This window comes from Dreissena polymorpha, chromosome 1 (assembly GCF_020536995.1).
Source record: "Dreissena polymorpha isolate Duluth1 chromosome 1, UMN_Dpol_1.0, whole genome shotgun sequence".
Lineage (NCBI taxonomy): Eukaryota > Metazoa > Mollusca > Bivalvia > Myida > Dreissenidae > Dreissena > Dreissena polymorpha.
This window is the reverse complement of record NC_068355.1, coordinates 187,707,388-187,734,686: the sequence shown is the minus strand read 5'-3', so window position 1 is coordinate 187,734,686 and position 27,299 is coordinate 187,707,388. Positions and strand designations below refer to the sequence as shown.

At 36.9% G+C, this 27,299-nt stretch overlaps 1 long non-coding RNA gene across 1 annotated transcript; it reads right to left on the bottom strand.

Annotated features, from left to right (window-relative positions):
• Nucleotides 1-23,009: 23,009 nt before the first annotated feature.
• Nucleotides 23,010-25,981, bottom strand: LOC127834075 (uncharacterized). The gene is made up of 3 exons (XR_008027785.1): nt 25,838-25,981; nt 23,469-23,652; nt 23,010-23,147 (listed from the first exon to the last, which is right to left on the bottom strand). It is a non-coding gene; the product is annotated as an uncharacterized LOC127834075 (long non-coding RNA).
• Nucleotides 25,982-27,299: the final 1,318 nt, after the last annotated feature.

Genomic DNA, 27,299 nt, shown 5'->3' with positions numbered 1-27,299 from the left:
TTACATTGCACAAATTGTTTTCACCGTAGAATCTGACGATCTGGTCTTATGGTAGCAGTTGAAATTGTATTGTGTATAACAGTGTAGTTTGAATTAGGACACATTCTTATGACTGTATTCTCGCTGCAATCGGATAAGTGTCATGTTCCATTAGTAAGTTGAATAATATCGGGCGTATGTTTGCATTGTAAACAATTTGTTATTAAAATAAAGATAAAATGTTGTGTTGGTGTAACTTTTACTATTTTACTAAGTGAATGAGGTTTGAAATGCTATGAAAGACTTGCTGCATCAATTAAGATTATTTAAAGGGGCCTTTTCAAAGATTTTGGCATGTTTTGAAGTTTGTCATTAAATGCTTTATATTGATAAATGTAAACATTAAATGTTAAAAGCTCCAGTAAAAAATCCAAAATAAAATTTAAAAAAGGAAAAAAAAGTAGCCCGCAGCAGGGCTGGAACCAGTGACCCCCGGAATCCTGCAGTAAAAACGATTAGCCAACTGAGCTATCTTGCCAAGCATACATAAGATGCGTATTTTATACATTATATAAGCAATCTTCGTAGTTTCACAAATTTCAACGACAACAACAGAACTCTCCAAATTATTCAATCGTTTCGCGTTGCAACGCTTTATAATTTTTAGGTTTTTAAATCGTCAAAAGATGCATATAATGGCTATATTAGGCCATGGCAAATGTTCAGTAATACTGTTTCCTCTCAAATATCTGAAACAACTTTTTTCAATTTTGTCAATTTACCAAACCGTAAATAGATCCCTTTAATGTGCATGTACACATAGACAAATATTGCAGACATACACACACGCAAAGTATAAAGTAATTGAAAAAAGAAACACCATAAAATAAACTTAACAAATAAAACAAGAAAGAATAAAGAATGAATATGCATTGTTATAATGAAATATAAACACATACAGCTAATAGATTTACAGAAAGCGAAATCCTAAGCAAGATCGAGGGACACCACACATAATCAATTGGTCCCTGTCCAGGGGTTTTTTTTACTAAGAAAGTGATGCCGATATTCGGCGTCTTCCCCTACCAGAATTTTTCCCCTCAAAATACAATTTCCCCACCAAAAATATCATTTTTCACCAAAATATAATATTTTCTCTCAAAGAAATGTTTATTTATCCTTTGGGCATTCGACAATTATCCAATTTACACCATGTACAACGATCTTTCTCTCTCTCCAGACGAACACAAAAAATCTGGGAATCCCAGTTATTCTAAATATAGTTCTTAAATTACGTCATGTAAACTGGGCAACTAATCGTAATAATCATGTGACTATTTTACTGGATACCGGTCTTGCGCAAGAAGGGTGTCTCGTCAATAAATTACCGGAAACCAGTCGAATTTTCATCCGGGCTATGTGCAAGCCAAGATTTAAACGTGAAAACAAAAAAATGTCTCACAATTGGCGTTCTTACACAAACAAAATAAAACATTCGGACTCTGAAGATACTGAACGCATCGAGGCATTTTTTAAGAAAGAATCATCGAAAACCGTTATAACCCAGCAGGATTTTGAGGTAATCAACATCGAACATTGTGAAAGTGAAAGTAGACAATCGGCAGCTGCCGCTCCTTTCCCTTCCAATACGGTAGCAGATCAAGATAGTCAACCCATTCATCATGAAATTGAAATCACAAAATTGACATCGTCCCCCGGCCCCAGTACAGAAATGTAGTTGAAAACATTTCCCATAATTAGATCTACACCTGCAACTTAATTAAGGACTTTGACTTGAATACGTGTTAAATGTGTTTTAGAACAAAAAGGACGGAGACAAGCCTCTTTTGATGAGTTATAGACATTGAAATGAACAGTTTTTATTTTTTCCCCTAATATGTCTCTTTCGCACTCTTTTTTCCCCTTTCACCCAGCGTCCAGCGTCTTCCCCTTTCTCTAAAAAAACCCCTGCTGTCGGCTCAGGTACTACTTATAAAGTACCCCCATGTACCCTTAGGTAAACTACCATGTTCCCGGGTACGAATTATACGCTTAAAGGCACCATACACTATTTTCCATACACCAGGTTCCGTGTAGTAAACTTTAAAGTACCCTGGGTACCATATACACGCATACAGCTGATAAATTTACATATATTTCCCTGTGTGTGAGCGTGCTTATTGAAAGCGAAAGACTTAGCACGATCGCGGGACTCCTCACATAATTAATGCTCAACTATTAATTGTCGGCTCAGGTACTACTTCAAAGTACCCTGTGTACTATTAGTATTAGGTATACTACAATGTTACCCAGGTACGGATAATACGCTTAAAGGCACTCGGCGAGATTCCAAGGCACTTTTAGTACAGTTTCCATACACCGGATACTTTGTAGTAGCCTAAGCACGATCGAGGGACACCACACATAATTTACGCTCAATTGGTCATTGTCGGCTCAGGTACTACTTAAAAGTACCCTGGGTACTCAGAAGTATTCTACAATGTACCCTGGATACGGAAAATACGCACCCGGTCATACTACGGAAGACTTTTTAGAACTGGTATAATATACTAATATATTTTCTGTACCCCGCATACTTTGCAGTATATTTTTTAATTACCCCGGGTACTTTGAAGTAGTATCTGAGCCGACAATAACCAATCAAGCATACTTTACTATTGCTTATATAATTATCATTATATATTTCGAGTCCGCATTAAAGACGTACATTTAGTTGACAGGTGGTAATGTATTTGTTCATTTGTTTACCATATGAGTGTTTTGGTATATACATGTATTGAAATACCTGAATTGTGTATGATAAATCTAGTAGGAGATGATTGTGGTTTTCTACAAAATTTACCGGTACATTATTAAATAAAACATGTGGTTGGGGAACAGCATGGTGTGATAAAAACAACATAGCCATGGTTTTATGTAGATTAAAATCTACAAGCCATAGTTTTGCCCAGTTACTTATAACTTGTAGGTCATGGTTCAGAACAATTTCAATGTTATATATATATATTTGAGGTAGTACATTAGAGGGAAGTGTCATCGGCAAAAAGGCGGGCAGTACATTTAAGGTGCTTGACTATGTCGTTTACGTAAACAAGAAATTATAATGGGCCTAGAACATATCCCTGTGAAACACCGGCATTAATGCACCAACCACGACTTTTTGAATGCAACTTCCTTGATAACTTTTTATCCAATTAATTAAATTACCATCAAATCCATTTTGTTTAAGTGTGAAGAGTAGTCCTGTGTGTCAGACGCGGTCGAACGCTTTAGAAATATCACAGAAAACCATGCATGTGAGTTTCTTTTCATCAATACCTTTCGTTATTCGATCAAAAATGTCGATTAATTGAGCGACCGTGGAGTGACCTTTTAAGAAGCCCGACTGGTTGGAGTATATAAGTTTGTTAGCAAGAAGGTGGTTGTATAAATGTTTATAAACTATCCTCTCCATCAGCTTGCCTACGCAACTTAACAATGAGATAGGACGGTAGTTGGAAGGATTATTCGGTTTCCCTTTTTAAATAGAGGCATTACAATCGCTTCTTTCCATTGGGCGGGATATGTACTTTCGTTTAGTGATTTGTAAAAGAGGATACAAAAAGGCTAAGCAATAGAATTACACGTTTTCTTAATGACAATATGACTTATAACGTCACAACCGACGGCTTTATTGGTTATTAAGCATTTAATAACATCTATAATTTCCGATTCTGATATGGGCAGGTTATATAATTTTGCGTTAGAGATATCTGAGAATTGTGGAAGAACACCGGCTGAGTCATTCAACGACGCAATGGAGGCAAAGTATCTGTTAAAACAGTTTGACTTGTCAGTATCTGACAAATGTACGATAAGATTGCCGTCAGAGTCCGTTGACTGTAAAGGTGGTATCGAATTCGGGTGAGAATTTGTTTTTATTAGTTGCTTTAGTGTTTTCCAATATTTTTTGGATTTGAAGTATTTGGTTCATCACGAGATGTTTCTAGGTTAGAATAAAACTATTCTTCCGAATGTTTTATCATGTTAATAACCTTATTTCGAAGTTGTTTATATTTATTCCAGTTAGAAGAAGTAGGATTCTCTATGGATATGTGTTTTTGTCTATCTCGTTTACGAGCCATTGTTCTAATAGAAGAATCATACCATGGTTTGTCATGAGGGCGCACTGTGACAAGTTTATTTGGAATGCAAAGTTTTATAAGTTCGATAAGTTTGTTCGGATACATAACAGTTGCTTCATTTACATTAGAATCATGGATAAATTCCCATTTGTACATGTAATAAGATTGTTTAGTCGATCGAAATCGGCATATTTATACAACCAAATGTTTCGTTGAATCGGTTTGCTGTTTATTAAAGGAATTGTAACATGAATGGTAGAAGCATGATGGTCACTAACAGTTTGAGGGATAACTATTACTTCACTGTTCAAGCATGAAATGGTATCCGAGACTAATATCGGATCAATTAGTGTAGCAGTATTTGCGGTGACCCTTGTCGCTTGAGAGATAACGTTGTGCATGTTATACAGGGATACTGATTGAGAGATGCAAGCATTGTGTTTAAATTGGTCTTCATTTATGTCCCCAAGCATGATGACGTTCTTGTTTAAATCAAGCGCTTTATCAATCATGATTTCAAACTCATTCCTTGTTACTTAATCACAATAACCTCCCATCCAATAATCAAGGTGGAAAGGCAAACAATGACAGAAAGAAATATTTTAATGCGAAACCGGTCGGAGCGATTCGTAGCTATAAGACGAATCTCGACATTAAATGGTACATTTCACATGCATTGACAAAATTAAATACCATGACATAAACAGCGAACACAAGTACAAATATTGTCGTCGATTTGATTTGTTTCCTTTCGTCAGTTGTGAGTGTTCGTGTTTTGGTTTTATTTTTCCATCTGTTTTTTTTTCAAAGGCAGAGAAACATTGACAAAACTAGAATCTATCCTGTGTTGAACGCATTTTTTCAAATTCAAAAAATACAGAATTTATGTGCTAACGAAATAGTCATTTTTATGACGAAATTGTGTGCTGACGAAAATAAATTGGCCAACCCACGGAATCATTAAAAAAAAATAAATAAAATACTTTTACAGTGAATGGCTTTTTGTGATACATTATTCAGTGCATTTATTTTAACTCGTATTCCCCAAAAGCTAATTTTTGAATCGAACCACTTATTATGGTTATTAAATCTAAAGCACACTCTTAGATCAACTATGGGGCGTTTCCATAACAGGGCGGAAACCTTTATACACTTCGTTACCGCGTAAATGATTCACTCCGCGTAAAATGCTTACTGAACAACCTACTCGGAGACATGATGAATGGGCACGTGGCATTCGGGGTACAGGACAGCATACTGTAGATGACGTTATCGTTTTCCACGTCACTTCCGGTAGCGGTAAACACGGTGTCGGTAGCGCTGAAGTCTTTTGCGACGAGGCCAAGTTTTGTAATAGGCAACCCTATGACGACAGGTAAAATCGTTTGAAGCACTCAATAAAAACAGTTTGAAGATTCTTAAAGCAACTCAATGGCATCGTGATCCAAAATAAGGTTGATTCTATAAAACTAGTCCTCCGAACAGGCTAATCAAGGACGACACTTTCCGCTGTTATTGTGTTTTTCGTTTAAAGAACTTCAAATCCGGTGCCAGCGCAAAGTGTCGTCCCTTATAAAGCTGTGCGGACTGCACAGGCTTTTCCGGGAAAGCACTAAACGCACATGCATTGAGACACGTTCTCCTAGAGCGAGGATAATTAAATACAATGTCTGTAAAACTATGTAAAACTATGTAAAACAGGAAATCTCATGGTAAAAATAAAAAAGCTCATTGGGTAAATCTTATGTGTTTGATATGGAAAATTTCAGAAAGAAATTCTAACATCTTTTGCTTGCACAAATATAAAATGTTAGTCATATAGGCAGATGGGATAATCACGTGACAAATATGATGGCGACGTTCATGCCTTGACATGTAGTTTACGATGTCGTATACTACGGAATCCTTTGAACAGTACAAATATTGTGCGTCGCCGCGACTGCCGCGCAAACTATCGTGTATTGCTTCGTGTGTCTAGTGTCGCCCTTTGAACACGACACACGAAGCGAATCACGATATTTTTCGCGACATTCGCGGCGACGCACGATATTTTGTCGCGACAGTCTCGGCAACGCACCATATTTTTCGCGCCAGTCGCGGCAACGTACGATATTTTTCGCGACAGTCGCGGCGACGCACGATATATTTAACACGATATATTGCCTTTTGGACTACCTACACAAACGCGATATATCGTGTTAAATATATCGTGCGTCACCGAGACTGTCGCGCAAAAATATCGTGTATCACTTTGTGTGTCTAGTGTCGCCTTTGCTGAAAGAAGGGCGAGATTATACTAGTAGATGGCATTATCCGGATTCCGTAGTATACCATTTATTACGTTTGTTAATTGTTAAAATGTCCCTCACTTTTCAGCCATATCGGAAATAAATGGATAAGCGTGAATAACGTATTAATATTCGCACTATACATCGACTTTACGCTGTGAAATGTCTTAGCGGGTCACAAAATTACAGCTCCTGCCCTCTTGCTGATATGGTAGGAAAGTGAGCGGCATTTAAACGATTAATACAAGTATTAAAGCGTATAAAACGGCGAAAAATACCTGTCTCGGCATGGACGTCACCATCTTTTTTGTCACGTGATTACCATATCGTATAAGGCACACAAAGCTGTTTAAACGATTTTAATTAAAACAAGCCGTAAGACGTTATATCGGGAGACTAAAGGAATTATATTAAATCAATAAATTTCATAAACACGTTTTAATTTTAACAAACACGTTTTTTTTTGGATATCTTAAACATACATCATGTTTCGGCCATAGCTGTCATCAGTAGGATGATTCGAAGCATAAACACAAGAAGTGACGTCAACGTAATACAGTAAAGTAACGTCGTTTGGCAAACAAAAAGACATAATGCGCAATACAAAGATGGATCAAAGTTGATACAATACTATATAAGTAATACTAGAATTTATTTTTAAAGTATCTAAATAACGCTGAAGAATTCTCGCAAGGCGTCCTTAATCAAGCATATGTTGTTCGGCTTACTGCTAAGGTTGTCGCTCGTCGGTGCTTTGTTATCGTTAATATGGACGGTGAAAATCTTCTCTGCCCCTTTGACCCCCGCGGCGTCGCTGTACTCAATGTGCAGGTTGTAAAAGGGGTTCGTGTCGTAGCTAAGCGACCGCCCCGCAACCGCCTCGCTGACGTAGTAGATCACCCATACTGAAAGAAATCGTGCAGTCGTAAAGACGTCATAAATATGGGACATTCTCAAGAGAACATGTTTATTTATTTTAATTTACTGGCATGTCTTCAAAAGAATGTATGTTTTGTATTATCTGCAAACGCATGTTTGTTTTTGTACATGCAAGTTACTGATGCTTACATCAAATAAACTGTCCTATTCTGTTCTATAAATATACTTCAATTTTGTCTTTTGGCGATTTTAATATTAAACATACTGAAAATAGTGGATATGGCGTCATAAAGAAGTTGTTTAAATAAGTAGAACTTGAATGACGTCACTAGATGCAAGAATATGATAATTACTGAAAGGTAATACCTATAACGTAAACTGACGACATAAAAATACTGTTTATACTGAAATTATGTTCATCAATGTTTCTAAAGATAGAAGAAAAATGTAAGCCTATCCTGTATGTATAGATGGACGTGGCGTAATGGATATTGTGTCCGCTTAGCGACTGAGAGGTCATGGGTTCGAATACCACTGCGGAAGCTTTCTTTTGATCCCCAGTCTCAGAGACACCAAGTTACGCAGAAAACAAACTCAATAGCGTTTAATTAAGCCTGAGGTGTTTTATGCAGTAGAGCCAAAATAAATAGGTATATACTGTTTTAAAACTTTTGTGGCGGGCTCGTATTTGACGTTAAACTCGTTATACGTCAGTGACGTTTAAACGCAGTCAGCCGCGTCCTCCGCTAACGTCAACGTCGTGAGTAGCTTTTCCGCAGTCTGCCACTCGTCCTGAGTAGACGCCGTCGGCAAACTCGTTATCTTTGGACCCTTAAATGATACAGTATACATTGAGTTTCGTTTGGAACTTGACTAAACCCATTTATGCATAGAGTCTTTAAAAAGGCATTGGCAAACAGCGTAGACCCAGATGAGACGCCGCTTGATGCGGCGTCTCATCTGGGTCTGCGCTGTTTTCTTAAAGGAATTTCTGTAAGAAATATTCTAAATATAGAAATAAATATACTCGACATCGCTATTTTTGGAAATAAATTGATCCAATTTAGAAGGATGGGAGAGTCCACTAGGCATAAATGGGTAAATGTATTTGCTTGAAGTGTCGTTTCGTGTACAGGCACTGTCTAATCTTGAACGACACTTAATGCACATGCATTTAAACCAATTTTATCAGAAAGACGCTCTCGTGAGGATGTACAAATCAACGTTAATCGCGACGTAAATATCAACGTTTCTTACGACGTAAATATCAACGTTATTCACGACGTAAATATCAACGCTACTCACGACGTAAATATCAAGATTTACTCAACACGAAAATATCAACGTTACTCAATACGTTAATATCAACGTTACTCACGACGTTTTGGACTTTGACGACGTAAGTATCCGTTGTTTGAAGAAGGTCGTCAGTGCACGTGACGTCAAGATTATACGTTGCCTTTGTCTCAAAGTCCAGAGCTCCAGCCGTCTTTACGATTTGGTTGCCTGAAAGACGTCTGTGCGTGAGCTTATATACGTCTCATTCTGCGAAAACTGGACTTAATGCACGTGCTAAAGCGTCATCTCAGATCAGCCTATGCAGTTCCCACAGGCTTATCAGGGACGACGCTGTCCACCTGAACTGGATTTTTGATAAAGAGGCTTCCTTTAAACAAAACAAATAAATAACATAAAAGCCCAATTCATGGAATAATGATTATTTGGGAAACGCACGAGGAAAACGCGTCGTTTATTTTCAGATATGTTTGTGTTAAATTCGTAAATCGATCGACCCAAGAAATCAAAGAAAATTAATACCCTACAAAAAATAATGATTCTACACAACTACGAACTAGAGATCATGAACTAATCAGTGACGTCGAATGGTCCTCCGTCAGCGCTCGTCATTGAGCAGGTGGCATCAGACTTATCGAAAGTAACAAAATCCAACGTCTTTAACGTCAACGTTCCGCTGACGTCCTCGGCGACGTCGCTGGAGCCCCAAGGATTAGTAATCAACGGTGCCTACGGAAAAAGCGTAAAACGTCATCCCAGATACGCATGTGCAGTCCGCACAGGCTAATCTGTGACGAAACTTTCTTCATAAAGTGGATTTTCGTTTAGAGGTGACCCCGTTTTCCCAGAGCGAGATACATATAAAAGATACGAGTTGGTTCTGGTCGATAATTTTTATTTGAATAATTATTATTTACAAATAGTGCAACCGCGTTCAATTCATAGACACATTTATTAAATAGCATTTATTGACAAACAATACTTCCTTGCAATATAGCCACATCTCAGTTAAAATATTCACCAATGAGAATGCAATTAACATCTCACCTTACTTAGAACTTAAACCTAGCATATGACAAACTTTAAAAGGCTTTAACATGCACACTTCTGTTTCTCTAGAGCGATAAAAAAGAGGCCCTTGACGTACCGTATTGATGATGTTCACAATCAGCGTCTATCTGACGGTGGACACGGAGTCGCCGCTCGTGTTCTCGGCGTTCACGGCTCCGGAACTTCTTTTGAAATCGAATCCGCCCGGAGATGCAAACACTGCTAAATTGGTCGTTGTCGGCTCATGTCCTACTTAAAAGTACCCCGGGTACTCTTAAGTACTCTCGTAAGTTATAAAATATGCACAAACTACCGGTACACAAAATAAACATACACACACAAATAATGCATCGTTTCTATCCCTTATGATTAAAGTGATAAGATCAACACACGCTATCATTAAAGTGACATTTATATTGTTTTACCAGAACTATTTTTTTTACAAATAGCGTGTGTGTTATTTTACAAATATAATAATTTGTTAATTGCATAAAGTAAAAAGAAAATTCGTTGCATTCTGTGAAAATTGATTTTTATTCACTCATGATCATAGAAAACAATATTTTTATTGATCACTCGTGAAATAAAATCGATATTTCCCAAATCCAACAGATACCCTATATATATATATCAATGACGTAAATGGTGACGTCACGTACGAGTATTTTGCGGTGTCACAGTACTTTGCTCCAAGGGTTGAATGCCCGCGGCAAACGAAGTATCGCTCAAGTAACATGGTGGAACTAGAAATAAACATAAAGAAGATCTTAGACGTAATTTTTTATATTAAAACGACATAGTTTTACCCTTTGAGTACAAAAAAAGAAGAAATCCACCTTCGTAGCGTTACGTTTTGTTGACAAAGTGTGATTTTCTATTGACGCAATTATCTTTTTACACATAAACAACATTTTGATACAACTTAATTTGACGAAAACAATCCGAAGAAAGTGTAATTAAAAAAATAAAAATATCACACCTTTGCTAGAAACATAGAACGCATTGGGTTTAGTAACAATACATTGAGCAATTGATCGACGGAATAGTCTTCCGAAACTTGTGAGCGATCGAGCGCAATACAAGTACAGTGGTATTTAATATGCGATATTAGAGGTGAGCGTAAGGTGCAAAATAACAAAAGTCATTGTGTAAGTATTTGCTGATCATCTACCAAGCGCATACAGCTTATTAGATGGTGTCATTTTGCATTAATAACAGTTTAAAGAACAATAAACAGTATGTGTCGTAAAATATGTAGGGTTTACCAAAATGAAACGAATAGAAATAAAAACTCTGCTTTAAAAATTAATGCGGGGCAAAATGGACCATGCGGGCGACTAATAATTATATGTAAAAATACGATACTCATTTTGATCAAATGTGTGTAGTGTTAAAGGGGCCTTTTCACAGATTTTGGCATGTTTTGAAGTTTGTAATCAAATACTTTATATTGATAAATGTAAACATGAAATTTTAAAAGCTCCAGTAAAAAATCAAAAATAAAAATTAAAAAAGGATTAAACAAAAAAGAAGCACGCAGCAGGGCTCGAACCAGTGACCCCCGAATTCCTGAAGTAAAAACGTATTAGCAAACTTACCTATCCTGCCAAGCATACATTACATGCGTATTTTATACGTTATATAAGCAATATTCGTAGTTTCACAAATTTAAACGACAACAACAAATTATTCAATCGTTTCGCGCTTTATAATTTTTAGTTTTTTAAATCGTCAAAAGATGCATATAATGGCTATATTAGACTATGGCAAATGTTCAGTAATACTGTTTCCTCACAAATATCATAAATAAACCGAAAATTTGCGAATCTGAAACAATTTTTTTTAATTTTGTCAATTTACCAAATTGTGAAAAGTTCCCTTTAAGATTGAATAAAGATACGTATATTCAAAGAGGAATAAAAACACTCAATCTCCACGTAGAGTTGTCGTTCCTTGCTCTAACATACCGTCTCTGACATAACAAGATAATCCTACCAGATTTGGTAGGATTTTTTTTAAATATTATACTATGAAAAATTATATTATTTTCATTTATATTTTGAAAATAGTGTTTAAGTTTAGGTTAATAAAAAAAAATTGCCTTAATTAAAAAAGTAAATATAACAACGGTAAAACTATTGTACCACGTGGCTAGGCTTTCATCACGTGGTCGGTTATGAAGGCAAGGGTTTGAACCAGCTATGATGGTTCCAGTCAAATCTCTGCGTGGAGGTTGAGAAACCCTAAACCACAAGCTGTGGCGTCGTGTAAACAATGACTTCATCATACATATATTAATAGTTTTATCCAAGCAATTTTTAAAATTCTTAAATAAACCCGAGTTTATAGCATATTGCATATTTCGACAATTAATAGATCTATATTTCCACATCAGGCAAATGGTTTGTAAAATTAATTATTACAATGTTACACATACCGCCTAGGTCCGATACTGTGAGAGAATATACCAATGTTTTAGACGTCACTGACTCCGCTATTGACGTAAAGTAACCGCAGGAAGGTTAACAAACACCGGAGGCTGAAAGAGAAACAGACACTAATTATTTGAGTCTTGTTCTGAGAAAACTGGGCTTAAATCATGTGCGTAAAGTGTCGTCCAAGATTAGCCTGTGCAGTCCGCAAAGGCTACTTTCTGCAGTTTCTATTAAAAAATCCAGTTAAGGCGGAAAGTGTTGTCCCTGATTAGCCTGTGCGGACTGCACAGGCCAATCTGTGACGACACTTTACGCACATGCATTAACTTGATTAAGCCCGATTTTCTCAGAACAAGACACATTTAATGAAATGAGCTGGTTCGATTAGAAAACGGGGTTTAAAGGGACCTTTTTACGTTTTGGGAAATTGACAAGATTAAAATAAATTGTTTCAGATTCGAATATTGTTGTGTAATTATGATATTTGTGAGGAGACAGTACTACTGAACATTTAACATGACGGTTGAATATGGCAGATGAATATGGTTGGATACAGATTGACCGACATGCATATAGCGCGACGTTTTCTTTACTCGATAATTCCTGTCGTACTTTTTTTAATTTATAAAAACACTATTAGGCTTTGTTTTATTTTAAGTTACAGTGAAATTACCTTTGACCAATGGTGGAAAATGGGAGGGGCGTAATTTCCTCTTTGTTAGTATACCAAGTATAATCCATGACAGACATACAGTTGGGCTGTTCTTCGTCTTGGATTACTTACGTTGTTTTCCAGATCCACTGCGTAATAATATCTCGCGCTTAAGACTTTACCGTCGTCGCAAATAATCCCGATGTTATGAACGGGCGTGACGTCATAGTTCAAGGACGCTCGCGGGCGTCCCTTGTACCAAATCTGAAAGGCTAAAAGAAGGGAAAAAAACAAGCGATTGTTCATATAAATTGTATCACGTTTTCATGCCTGCTTTAACGAAATAAGACCGACACTGAATGTTGAAAAAAAGCAAACACCCGCAGGGTAGTGACACCATCTTGTTTAATTTCTTTTGCAGTGTTCAAACGAAGATTGCTGGAAAAAAACAACAAATAAAAAACATTCATCGATTGTTTGCCAATCTTTTTATCTTTATATTTATTTACTTTTAATTATTTATTTATTTATTTATTTATTTACTATATATTTTTATTTTTATTTTTATAACGTTTGACCTTTGACGTTGATTTTCAGATTTGACAGATGACATCAAGCAGATATGACGTCATCAGAATCTTTAAGGCTGAATGAGTTTAGCTCCAGAGCGGAAACGGAAGTGTCTTCTAGGAACTGATATGACGTCATAGGAAACGACGTTAGAACTGGGTCCTACGAGGAAATGGATTTTAAAATAAATTTCATTTACAATTGCAAAATGGTTTATAACCGTTTATTGCTTTCCCCGAGATTAAATAAAGAGACCTCTGGAAGCAAAAGATGAAGCGTTACCACTTTGTTAGGCTTGCTGAAGAAAATATGAGAAGAAAAACGCTTTTTTGATAAGTTTTTGCGCATTCTCGAGAAAAAAAAAGCGTTACAAAATCTGTCATTATTTTTCCAATTACGCGTGATGAATAGCCATAAATGAAACAATTTCTCCTTTAAACATATAGTAAAATTTTTCTTAGAATCTATAACAATTATTTTGAAAACCGTTATTTAACCAAACTTTGAATGAAACAGTCATTTTAAGGTCAACCACGATTCCGGTATCCTACAGACGTACCTCATCAACGATATTGACGTTGAAAGTCCCGGTGATGACGTTGACGGGGTTGCCGTCAGTACACCGTATCGTTAACGTCAACGGCACGGCCTGGTCGTTGAAGTCGATGGCAGCTTCAGTCACGGTGCTAGAGATCCTGACTTCAAATTCTAGGAATTAAACAGCACAAAAAATCATTTGCTTGTGCGCATAACGAGAGTATTTCATCGAAAAAAGAGACATTAAAAAAATAACAAATAATCACACTTGTCACACATACTTTCAATAGCTTATGAAAAACGAAGATTTTCAAAGATCGAAGCGTTTAATTGTTTCAATTACAGTATCATATTAAAAAAAATAATACTGGTATTATGTTCAATTCATGCACAGAGTGTTAGCAACCTTAAAGTGATATAACTATTCTGACTTCCATTAAAGAGGAAATCGTCGTTCCGGATTAGCCCTTTTAGACTAGACAGGCTAATCAGGGGCGATTAATGCATCTAAAAAATAGGACAATACTTTAAGCACATGCCTAGTTGTTTCGTCAGACAAACATTCACTTATTCTCCCTATCGAAACCTTTTTGGCGCTTCTATTTGGTAACGTACTCACGTCCCAAAAAAGCACAATGAAGTGACCGCTTAACAACACTACTAGACTTCATCAACTTTCAACAGCGATACTTTCGTAAATAGTAAATGGCTCCCAATAAGCAAGAGTTTTGTAAATTTATAATAGCTTAGTATCAGGAATATACTTGAGCATACTTAAGCCAATGATCTGACTCAACTTAGAGTGTTTTTCTTAATTAATGTATTATTTATTCATTCATTTTATTTTTTTTATTTATTTATTTAGTTATTTATTTATTAATTATTGGTGTTCATAAAAGCTTTTTTGAGTTGCTAGTACGACTCAATCCTGAGTTAGCATAGAAATATGTTCGTATTCTTATCAAAGGGGGAAATCGCGTGATAGTCAAGATGGCGAAGTCCATAGCGGCAAAAAATAAGTGTCTCGACAAGAACGTCGCCACTTTTACTATCAAGTGATTACCCCCTCTGTTATAGCTGGGATTATGAACGTCGCCACTTTTACTATAAAGTGATTACCCCCTCTGTTATAGCTGGGATTATGAACGTCGCCACTTTTACTATCAAGTGATTACCCCCTCTGTTATAGCTGGGATTATGAACGTCGTAACTTTTACTATCAAGTGATTATCTGTTTATCTGGGATTTGAGATTGTTCGTGAGCAGACCGACATTCTTCATACTCCGCTACGAGGAAACTTTATTCTTATCATTTTAGTTGTGCAAAAAAAGTGAAAAAAGCTCACATGCAAAACACGGAGCACTAATGTTTCTAATGATTATTCACCTGGTTGAGAAACATTCAACGGTGACGTCACATTTCTGATCTCATACACGGTGGTGGATGGTGACGTCACAGAACACGCCGTATCCGGGTCGGTAGTTGTAAACTTCCTGAGTAACATCTGTGTGACAGTGGAGTCAGACACGTTAGGGGAACTTCCGAGGATCCCGGATACAAAACTCGGCGGCTGCCAAAACAGAAGGACAATAAAAAAATCAGTTTAACGGCCAGGCGTCCTTTTGGGGTTTAATTTGGTTAATATAAGCGCATTTATGTGAATATCTATTATTGAGGACTCTTGTACCGCGATGACTTCCGGTTCACATTTTGTTCCAGAATAACCACAAAGGCGGGAATATTTATTGTTGAGGCAACATTTGCCGGAATGATTTTTTAAAACCTTTTATTCAGAAATTCATATAAACATACACGGATTCATACTATTTATTAATATATCATAACAGTACCAATACATACTACAATAGAATATAGCATGTAATGAACAAAAGTACAATTGGTAGTTATATATTCGTGTAATCCTCATATACATTTCTTGAAAAAAAAATGAAGAGAAATGCAAGAAAAAAAGGAAGAAAAGTTGCACGCAGAAAAAAACCTGGACAAAGAAACAGAACCATTTCGATTTACTCATCCTTAAATTTGTTTTCAGTGACAAATGTATAGTTTATATATATGATTTTTTGTTTTGTTATCATTTGGGTCTAGTATAACTACATTCATTTGAATATCTATTATTGAAGGCACATTAGCTGAGATGACTGTTTGGTATCGTTTGGTTTCGGTGTAACCACATTTACTTGAACATCTATTATTGAAGGCGTATATGCCGGAATGTTTGATCGGTTTTCGGCTAATCCAGTTAATTTGCGCATGTTAGACAACCTACCGTATCAATCACTGGTTGTGTGAACGTCGCAGTGACGTCATTGTCGCCATCTGAGCAGTCGACGTTGATGACGTAATGTCCGTTCGCTGCTCTTAGCGTTACCCCCGCCTTTACGTTAATTGTAAACCCTGAAAACGTGCAAGCGATGTGTTATATTGACACGAGCCTCGCTCTGGGATAACGGGGCTTAATGCATGTGCGTAAAGTGTCGTCCTATATTAGCATGTGCAGTCCAAACAAGCTAATCAGGGTCGACACCTTAGTGACAAAAGTTTAGGCAAAATGGCGGGCTAATCTGGGAAGACACTTTTACAATATGCATTTAACCCCCTTTTCCAAGCGCGCGTCCACACGCAGTGTTAAAAATGTTTTAATCTAAGAAAATTGCGTAAAATAATCCTACTGCATCGACAAGAAACAACATTTATTTTATGCTTTCCGATGGTTTGTAGAGAAATATCAGTGCGTTAAACCTATAATTTCAGTTTCAAACAGTGAAAAACTATCGATACTTTTTACTGTTAACTGCGAAATGACGTCATTTTTTTACAAAATGACGTCATTATCCCAGCGAAATTCATTAGTTAAACTCTTTAACAATGTATATAAACTTTAAAAAAAAAGCATAAAATAAAAAGAAAATTTGTTGGATTCGGAAGAATATCGATTTTACTTCACTTGTGACCATAGAAATTATATTTTTTTCACGAGTGGCGCACACTCGTGGCTGCGCCACTCGTGAAAATATTATTTTCTATGATCACTCGTGAATTAATATCGATAATCCACCGAATCCAACAAATATCTTCTATTTAAATTAAACATTGAATAACAGATTTATTATAAGAAAGCATATGATTGCTTTTATTTTATTTTGTTCTTCGGTTTTTAGAAGACTTATCGACGTTTGCACGTATTTAACAGCAAACATATTTGTGGGTTTTTTAACCGATGTTCTTGATTTAAACTCACTTAATCCATCAATGTTCTGATTATTTGGCAGTCTTTTGTTTTGGCAATTATCTCAATAAATGTTAGTTATTAGGGCTGATGCAGAAATCCAAGTAAAGACCCCTAAAGCACTAAGCGGACAATTAGCTGTACTGTATAATGCATTTGATGACGTCATCTTGTTAACATTTATGACGTCATTTAACGTTTACCTACAAGAACTAATCTATACTAGAAGTATAGATAATAATTTATTACTGCCCTTTTGCATTGCAATATATATCAGATCAGGCTTAAATAATAATATTATCTTTGGATATTCGAGCCAAGTATAATATTTTATAAAACAATAGGACAATAGCCTATTTTTCTGTGTATCATACATCCGTGAACACATTTTAAACAGATAATAAAATATAATCGCTAGAACGTAGATTTTTTAGGTAGAATATATATGTATTCATAACGTCATTAGCACTTGCGCTTTACATTTGTATGGTACGTTTTTTTTTCATGGCATTTGTGCTTAAAATATATTACATCTAAGTATCAAATTGTTGATGTTTTTTGTTAAATTTGAATCGTTTTTACCTTTTTATTGAAGCAGATGACTAAAAAGTTGATCCCTAGTATTATATTATTGATTATAAAACAACGCCTACTAGTAACTAACAGGATATACAAATCATATCAGGCAACTTTAATATCAACATAACGAAATGATTAAAAACGCTACTGTGATATCATACAGTAGAAAATGGCGCCTCGACGTGAACTGACTTAGCCAATGAAACATTAGTATCATATTAAACTTAAACTTCATGAGCCTCGTTCGTTGAAAACTAGGCTTAATGCATCTGCGTAGTGTCGTCCAGATTATCATGTGCAGTCGACACAGGCTAATCAGGGACGACATTTTCCGCTTAAGCTGGATTTTCGTGTAGAATCGACTTCATAAAAACAAAAACAACCTATAAAAGCGAAAAGTGTCGTTCCTTTATTGGTCTGGGTCCGCTCAGGGACGACATTCAGCGCATATGCATTAAACACAGATTTCAAGGACGACATTCAGCGCATATGCATTAAACACAGTTTTCAGGAACGACATTCAGCGCATATGCATTAAAACCAGTTTCCCAAGAACGAGGCTTAATTTTTTATTATTTTTTCCAGTTTATTACTTGATGCGACACCGGCAATCACTTCTAAAAGGGCGTTTTCCGGCACTCTTGCAGAGCAGTTAACGGCGTCGTCGCTATCGGTGACGCTGAACGTGTGAAGGGTCTCGGTGGCGTGCTTAAGACCGTCGGAAATGTTAGTTCCGGTCGCAGGCAGTGCGGTGAAAACCGGCGGCTGAAGTCAAATAATATAATCATTTCACAGGATATTACGTCATCACTTTGGAATATTTTCTGTTACTAGTTGCCATTCGACACGGGTTTTCGATGAATTTTAAGCGAGACAAAATTACACGTCAAGTCAATAATTGTTATTAATATTCAAAGACCACATGCCCAATATATGAAACAAACATCCGGGAAAGCCGGAGCTTCCCAAGCAATCAGGAACGACACTTTCCGCCTATGCTAATATGGAATGACACTTTGAAAATCCCATGCATTTAACCCGGTCTTCTCAGAGCGAGGCTCATTTTTTCAAACACAATGTTGTTAAACTCCAAAGCAAACAACATTAAAGGTGTGCCGGCAGGCTTACGCGCGATTGCGTGCATGGGTTCAAGTGAAAAACAATCGAGTCGAAGTGTCACTGTTTAAATAAACATATATAACGATGCACAGCAGTTTTTGAAAGTGCATTTTAAACCATCAGGGCTGGTCGTTTTTCAAAGAGTTTTTAAATTTATACAAATAGTTTAGTGCTTTCCAAGCAATTCATCAGGATTCCCATACCCTATAATAACGTGAACGCAACTTACTGAGTCGACAATGTTGACGTTAAACGTCCCCGTGATGTCATTAAAAACGTTCCTGTTAGTGCACTTGATTGTTAACGTAAGGGAAACAGGCGGGTCATTGAAGTCGATAGACGCCTGGGTAACGGCGTTACTGATCCACACTTCAAACTCTGTAAAACTATGGTTCTAGATTTCAGCCTTCACGCAATAATATTTCAAAGCGGAAAATGTCGTCTGAGCGTACGCGGAATGCACAGGCTTATCTGAGACGACCTTTTACGCAGATGCATTAAGCCCCGTTTTCCAAGAATGAAGCTCGTATGTGCTATGTTTACCTATGTGTCATGTTTACTTATGTGTTATGTTTAGTTATGTGTTATGTTAACTTATGCTTTATGTTTACATATGTGTTATGTTAACTTATGTGGTATGTGTACTTATGTGGTATGTTTACTTTTGTGGTATGTTTGTTACGGCGCCTCCCTTACAAAAACATTAAGCGAACCGCTCTGTGAAAATGGGGTTTAATGTGCGCAAAGTTTCTTCCCAGATAAGCCTGTGCAGTCTGCATAGGCTAATCCGGCAAACACTTTCCGCCTAAACTGGAATTTTTGCTAAGAAGAGACTTTTTTTAAACGAAAAATATCATAAAAGCGATAAGTGTCGTTTCTGATACATACTGCACAGGCTAATATGGGATGAAACTTTCCGCACATGCATTGAACCCCTTTCTCACAGAGCGCGGCCCATTTATTTTTTTCTAAATTGTTACCCGGTTTCTGGGGATCGGTCGGTGACGCCACTTTTCTTATCTCATAAACGGTTGTCACAGGTAACGTCACAGAACACTTGGTATCAGGGTCCGTAGTTGTGAACTTTCCAAGTGACGTCGCAATCACGTTGTCGTCTGAGACGTCAGGGGAATTCCCAGGAATCCCAGATACAAATGTCGGCGGCTACTCGGAATAAAAGAAATAGAGGATATTTGGTGGATCTGGTAGAATATGGATTTTAATTCAGGCTTGATCACATAAACAAATCTATGATCACGAGTGAATTTAAATCGATTTTCCAGCAAAGCAATTAAATTATATTTTATGCTTACAAATGACTTTTTTGGTATTTAACCTGGAGAATTACTCCAAAATAATGGCATCACGACATATAAACAATAACGTTATTTCACTGTTACTTTCACTGTTTTAAACAGTGCATTGTCATTTTTAATTGACTGATATTTCTCTATAAACCACTGGAAAGCATAAAACCCTAAATGCAACACATGAATCACGCTCTGGGAAAATCCACTTAACGCACGTGCGTAGAGTGTCGTACAAGGCTAATCATGGAAGACACTTTCCGCCTTTATTGTAATCTTCTTTAAAAATGCCGTCTCTTCTGAGCAAAATTCCAGTTTGGGGCTAAAATGTAGCGCCCGATTAGCATGTGCGGACGGCAAAGGCTTATATATGACGAAACTTTACGCACATGCATTAAATCACATTTTCCTAGATCTCGGCTCAAACATAAAACTTAGCGGGATGACCTAATTACAGCTCCACTAAGGAAATCGGCGGGTAGTAAAGTCAAGATATAAAGCGAATTTTAATATGAAACGCAAAACATTTTACTGATATGGCTGAATAGTGAGCGTCATTTAAAAAATAATTAATGTAATAAAGGGTATGAGACGCCAAAAAATAACTGTCTTGGCATGGACGTAGTCATCTTGACTATCACGTGATTACCTGCTCTGTATATGGTGGCTAAACATAAATCATAGTTTCATTTTATTGAGGCCTGAGAACAACTAGGTCCTGTTAATTTAAAATATAGCTACCCTCCTGACGGTGTTGCGCATGAAATGTTTGTAAATCGTCATAACATGTTTAAGGACTATCATATTTTCAGCTGGAAAAACATGCTCAGCAATGTAAGATATTTGTATTGTATTTTTGAAGATTTCGCGGAGAAAAAACAATATTTTTTTTAAATGTTCAAATTGTCATAACTTCACAAAAGTTTAACCAATTTTCAAATATGTTTCAGTTTTGTAATTCTTATGTAATTCTCTTAAATTTTATACAAACATCAATGGATACTCAATTTTGTTTTCGATACCACAACAGCATTACGTACCTTATCAAGGACTGGCTGGGTAAACGTTGAACTGACGGCGGTTACGGCATCTGTGCAATCAACGTTCATGACGTACGGACTGACAGCTGCAGCCAACGTCACTCCTGCTTTCACGCGGATATTGAACGCTGAAAAGAAAAGTGGTTTTATTTCATTTTCATTACAGACATTGTTTGTGAATATTATACGCATCATATATAGTTATCACGAATTTAACGAACTGTTTGAATCTGTGTTGAAAACGTTTGGCTTATATTTCAGTAGGAAAAGAGAGCATAATATTGCATACTGACAAGGCAATCCAAGCAACTTTATATCACTAAACAAATGACTATAGAAAACAAAACGGTGGCTCTGATCGACGTTTCTGTTAATTAGCAATTACTGTAAAATCAGTATTAAAGGTCATATTCCGATTTTATAACAAAACCTTTAATAAGTATCGATATTCTAAACCGATTGGAATCATCAAGAGCAATGGCAAAAATTATTATGCTACTAAAAAAACGAAAATCTTGTTTTTCGTAAACCGCTCGGGTATTTTGCCACCTTTTTTATAGAGACGTCATTTTTACACAACGCGCATGCCAAGAAAACTCATGAATTATCGTTGATTTCAAAAGTCGGCGGCTACAGTGAAAAAGGTAACAGTTCACTTGTAAATAAACCCTTTGTTTGCGGGGGGGGGGGTTGGGGGGGGGGGGGGGGGGTGGAGGTAACAGTAAATTGCCTACCGTATTAATACAGGCTGGCTTTGTGAACGTGTGATTGACGGTGTTGACGCTGTCTGAACAATCCACGTTGATGACGTGAGGTCCATCGGCGGTCGCAAACGTCGCCCCCGCTTTAACGCGGATATTGAACGCTGAAAACAAGCATAATTCGTCGGTCGGTTAAAAAAATAACTCGCCGAAATAAGTAATTATGAGCATTTGTTTGTTTACTGACTACTGGAGGAAAGGAGATTCTTACTGTAGCGGAGGGAGAAGGAAACTCGTGAAATGGTATACTTTAGACTCTTGCTTGGTGAAATATGACCAGCCCTCTATCAAAAACGGGGCTTTTATGGAATTAAAAATAAATAAATATTTAAGCTGAAAGTATCGTGGCTAATTAATCTATGCGAACTGCACCGGCTAATCAGAGAAGACAATTTACGCACATGCATTAAGCTCCGTTTTCCCAGAGCACGGCTCTTGAATAGTTTAAGGCAATTGGATCCTATCTAGATCTTACTAGAAAATTACTCTAGAAAACCAGATTTTAACTTGCAATCGTAACACGAGACTATGCGGTATTGACTTATAATTCATTTCAAATGTGTTTTACATATAATGTAAAATTCATTTCTGTTTAGCCACTTTTGCAACATTGAAATTCGACGACAGACAACCTGGGCTAGTGGCGAGTACCACTTCAAAACGGGCGTTTTGCGGCGCTCTCGCGAAGCAGTTTACGGCGTCATCGCTGTCTGTCACGCTGAACGTGTGGAGGATTGCAGCGACCGTCTGCAAACCGTCGTTGATAGCCGTTCCGATCGCCGGAAGTACTGATATCACCGGAGGCTAAAGTCGCCAAGAGAAAAAAAAATGTGTAAAACCGAGCAAACCCCGTTGACTCTGCAACCTGTTACTGCATGTGCGTAAAGTGCAGTCTGCACAAGCTAATCAGGGACGACACTTTTCCACATAATGAAGATTTTCGCGAAGAAGAGACTTCCGTTCAACGAAATGAAATGCACAAAAACGGAAAGAGTCGTCCCTGAGTAGTATATGCGGATTGCACTGGCGAATATCCTTATGGGATGACACTTTACGCAGATGCACTGAACCCATAAAAACATCCAACATTGCATTTTAAAACAGTTCCATACAAATCTCGTCGACAATATTGACGTTGAACGTTCCCGTGATGGCGGTGTTTCCATCCGTACACGTGATCGTCAACGGCAACGGAACCGCCTGGTCATTGAAGTCTATAGACGCTTGTGTAACGGCGGCACTGACCCACACTCGGAACTCTAGAATAAGACATGTTTAAAGGTAAAAAAATATATATTGGTTGTTTAAAATTTATTTAAAATGGTGTGGTCTTTAAGGATCTTGTTCACGATGTCACACTTTTACAACAAAGCGTAACCTAGACTTTTTGAGTTAGGGAGGCGGATGTACACTCGACACGCTTCACTTGGTGACCGACGAACTTACAGTCGGAGTAAGATCGAATGCATGCGCTTACTCGCATACACCATTGAGACTTCTGTATCGAGCTTTTATCAAGCGTGCTCCACAAAATGACTTATTATTGAGAAGACTTAATCCGTTATTAAAAGACGCCATACCCGGCTTTTGAAGATCTGCCGGTGACGTCACGGGTCTGATCTCATACACTGACGTCAGCGATGACGTAATACTGCCTGTCGTGTCGGGATCGGTAACGGTGAAGACACCGAGTGACGTCGCGGTGACGGTCGAGTCGGAAATAGACGGAGATGTGCCGGGAATTCCCGTAACGAACGTCGGAGGCTATAAAAAATATATAATATTATGATTTTTTTTTACAGTAAAGACCTGTATTTTATTAGTAAAATCCGTGCAATATGTGATTATATAGATGGATGTTAAGCGTTCTACATAAAAACACAGTTAATGAAATATGAGGAGTATTTTAAAATGAATTGCTCAACTTTAAAAAATGAATTGCTAAAGTCAATGGTTAATATAAAACATGTATAGCATTCGTTTTCAAAATCTGAACTGTTAACTGAATGACATATAAATAAATAGATGATCAATAGTAGAAGTAGTATTTGTAGTTGTTGTTGTTGTTGTCGGTGTTGTCGTTGTTGTTATTGTTTTTGTTCTTGTATACAATTGATCAATTATAGTGTTCGATGTCTTTGACGTTCAAGTTCTTGACCAGTTGTGGAAGACAATTTGACAAATGAAAAGCGACCGGCAATTTTCACTATACATTTTTCTGTCAGAAAGAAACTCTATGTTAAATTCCAAAAGATTGAATGTGTATACACGAAATACCGTGTCACCTAACAGAACAGGTGAAAAGATGTTTGTGTACAATAGTACCGCTGTGAACAAAATCAGCTTGAATGTGCAACATCGTTTGCTTAAAAAAACAAGGATATGTTCAAAACCCATCAACACTCAAAATCAACGAATATTTCTTACAATATTTCGAAAAATAAAGTTAACACAAAAAAATTAATGTTACATATAGCAATATCCTAAATTGCGAAATATGTGGTCGTTCTCATGATTACGACGCTGCCCGGAGCCAGTATCGAGTTCGCTGGTAAATATTCGGATATCGTGGCGTGAAATTAACATGGAATCTTTTGTCGCAAAAAAAGTAATAACGAGCATTTTGTATCTCATTAAATCTATGTTACCATACCATATATAGCGTTGAAAATTTCGCTGTTGCTATAAGGAACACTGATTTCGTATGGGTTAACTTTATTTTACGAAATATTTTGCGAAATATTCGTTGAGTTTGTGTATTTATGTTACTATAAAAAAAGGATATGTTAATTTTTAATTTTTGAGAAAAAACAGATGATTAAAATCACGTATTTATGTATTAATTCTTTGTCTAAAATATCAGGCTTTTAAAAAACAATATCACAATATAACGAATATGAAGATGTCACAGATTCGGATGGACAATATTTTTGTGAGCACTATAATATTGCGAGACAAATGAAGTACAATGATTATTATTTGTGATACATTAACCCATTTATGCGTAGTGGACTCTCCCATCCTTCCAAATTGGATCAATTTATTTCCAAAATTAGGGATGTCTAGTATATTTATTTCTATATTTAGAATAGGTCTTACAAAAAATCATTTAAGCAAACAGCGCAGACCCTGATGAGACGCCGCATCATGCGGCGTTTCATCTGGGTCAACGCTGTTTGCCAAGGCATTTTTTTCTAGACGTTAGGCATAAATGGGTTAATGTTCGTTGATTTTGTGGGTTTACCGATCCACGAATTTAACACAAAAACTTCGGAAAATGACCGACTTAATTTCAACATTTCTTCCTAAATTGAAAATCCACAAATTGACCTGCGCACGAAAATGTATTTTTAGGCAACAAAATATCATGGCCACAAATATAAAGAGAATATTATGTGAGTTTTGGATAAAGATCAAGTTTATCACGCGAGGCTTTGAACCATGTTAGCGCGAGGCGTGCCGAGCGCTACCATGGTTCGAGCCGAGCATGATAAACTTGATATTTATTGTAAACTCACATAGTATTCTATTTATTCTATTATTTCATCCCCTTTTCCATTAATAATTATAAAACATCGCATTTTATGACGATTTTATCTTTCCGTAATTGACAAAGACGTATTCTCCATTTTTTTGAAAATCCCAAATCTGATCTAAAAATAGCGATAGTATAAAGCTTAAGTTTATAAGATCGTTGTTATAGTTTCGATTTTCATCTGGTTATAGGATAAAAATGATTTCGCAGTACCTTCTCAAGTAAGGGAGCAGTAAACGTTCTTTGAACAGTTAACTGCGTGATTGAGAACCCACGAAGTCCACGAAAATTAGAGTAGACCGTATAATATGGACTTCGCAGTACTTCACAGATTAACGTGTCCAAGGAAAAGACATTTTTAAAACAAAAAAATCACGAAATTAATTCCGACAAATAAAATGGTTTGTATGGTACCTTATCAAGTAAGGGAACCGTGAACGTTTCGGTTATGATATTCGCCGGCGATCTGTCATCAACGCACTGAACGTTAACGAGGAGAGGTGACGTCGCCGCGTCCAACTTCACGCCGGCTTTCACCCAGATGGCAAATGTCGGCGCCGTGCCAGGAACCACTTTGAAGAAGCTGTCCTGTGGCGTCTGTGGCGTAAGGAGGCGATACCTGTACCTTTACACCTATTTATTGTTGCTCGAATGCATCGAGAATCTAAAGGTTATTCAAACTCTATCGAGTCCGATTCCTGGTGAGATCCAGTACTTGGTGTCTTTGGGAGGATATAATGAGAACTCCCACATTGGGGATCGCACATATGAACGCCCTGTCGCTAGGCGGACACCATATCTATAACACCACGGCATTCTCACATAGAGGATAATTGGATGTTTATTGGTTTCGGTTGGTAATCGATTTTAATGCACAATAAATAAGAAAGCTTCTTATTTGCACACATTACTGCGCCAATTGTGAAAATACCGGTATTTATTTTTATGCAGTCATGAGTTGAACAAAAGAACACTATATCAACAAGTTTACTTTAAAGTTAATGCTTTTTCAAAGTTTTCTTACTGTCAAGTTCTTTTCCCATTTGGTTTTTGTACTGGTATTTATATGTTTAGTCTCAATAGCAAAAGATTTTGTTGAAGTTTACATGTAAAAAAACACTTAAAAAACAAACAGCCCGTGGGCTTTTTTTCATTGTTTGTGTACTTGATGGGTGTATAAAAAGTAATAGTAATTATACAATTTACATACAAAATCTATAGTTGATATTTCCAGAATTTTACGATTATACTCAATATAACGATTATTATATAGTAATCCCAGAAATAACTTACCTAAATTGAGCAAGTTATGAAACTCTGGTCGTTGGCGTCCGTGACGCTTAACGTGCGAAGTGACGCCCCGTCAGCAATCCGTCGGCACGCGCCGGCGACAGCGTAGCGGGAAGTCCGGTAAAAACCGGTTTCTAAAGCAATATGTAGGTTTATTGTGATCTTCTTATAAATCTGGAAACTTTATTACCTGTTTGAAGCAATAGCGAAAACAGAAGAGTAACACATGGCGTTCTAAAAATATGCAGGACCGCGACGTCAAACCATAGAATCATTTCTTTACAGGTTTTTAATAGAGAACGAATTTCACCTTCCAAGCTTCTGTGACATTTACATTTGACGTTTTTGCCTTAAAAATTAAGGGCGTCATATGTAACCAGCATACCCATTTTGATGATCGTAAGTCCAAGCGTTCTCTTGATATCGAAGGGAAAAGAAATTGATTAGGGACCGACCGACCAACTTTGAATCATCAGGCGATTTATTGCATAAATTTATCTTACGGACGATTCCGGAAATAGTCCATGTATCACGATTGTTGAGATCTATCTAACCGAGGAATCCGGACAAAATCGATGTATCACTA